We start from the raw sequence: 665 nt of genomic DNA, 5'->3' as shown, positions 1-665 counted from the left end.
TAGTGTAGCCACTTGTGCAGTTAAGGTGCTAAGTGCATCAAATGCATAGGCTCCAATATCTTTTTTTGGACCAAACCTTTCTGAAGGCCATTGATAATTATTTGAGGCCATCTCTTCCAACAAATTATATGCATCTATAGCATTCTTACCCATTAATGCCCCACTAGCAACAACATTAATTGTGGTTTTTATTGAACCAACCAGCCTATTGTAGAATGTCTGAACTTTCAACCAATCAGAAATCCCATGATGTGGACATCTTCTCAGTAGTTCTTTAAATCTCTCCCAAGCTTCATACAAGTATTCACCTTCAAATTGTGTGAATGAGGTTATATCATTCCTCATCTTTGTAGTCTTCGCAGGAAGAAAGAATTTTGCTTGAAACTTTTGAGCCAAGTCTTCCCATGCAATAATAGACCCATTGGACAGTGAATTGAGCCAGCTTTTTGCTTTGTCCCTTAAAGAAAACGAAAACAGTATCAATTTGACAGCATCATTAGTTACTCCATTATATTTGAAAGTATCACAAATTTCTAGGAAATTCACCAAATGAGAATTAGGATCATTACTGGGTAACCCACCAACTAAAGACTGAATCATCTAAATGTAAGTTGGCTTAATTTCAAAATTATTTGCATTGATGGAAGATTTTGTAATGCTTTGGT

At 35.6% G+C, this 665-nt stretch overlaps 1 non-coding gene across 1 annotated transcript; it reads left to right on the top strand.

The window, feature by feature from the left end:
• The first annotated feature begins 241 nt into the window (after positions 1–241).
• LOC148764118 (small nucleolar RNA R71) lies at positions 242–348 on the top strand. The gene has a single exon (XR_016024992.1). It is a non-coding gene; the product is annotated as a small nucleolar RNA R71 (small nucleolar RNA).
• Positions 349–665: the final 317 nt, after the last annotated feature.

This window comes from Theobroma cacao, chromosome 2, assembly GCF_053813885.1.
Source record: "Theobroma cacao isolate CCN51 chromosome 2, ASM5381388v1, whole genome shotgun sequence".
In the NCBI taxonomy this organism is placed as follows: domain Eukaryota; kingdom Viridiplantae; phylum Streptophyta; class Magnoliopsida; order Malvales; family Malvaceae; genus Theobroma; species Theobroma cacao.
Note: the sequence above shows the minus strand (reverse complement) of the source record. Positions and strands in the feature narration are given on the sequence as shown.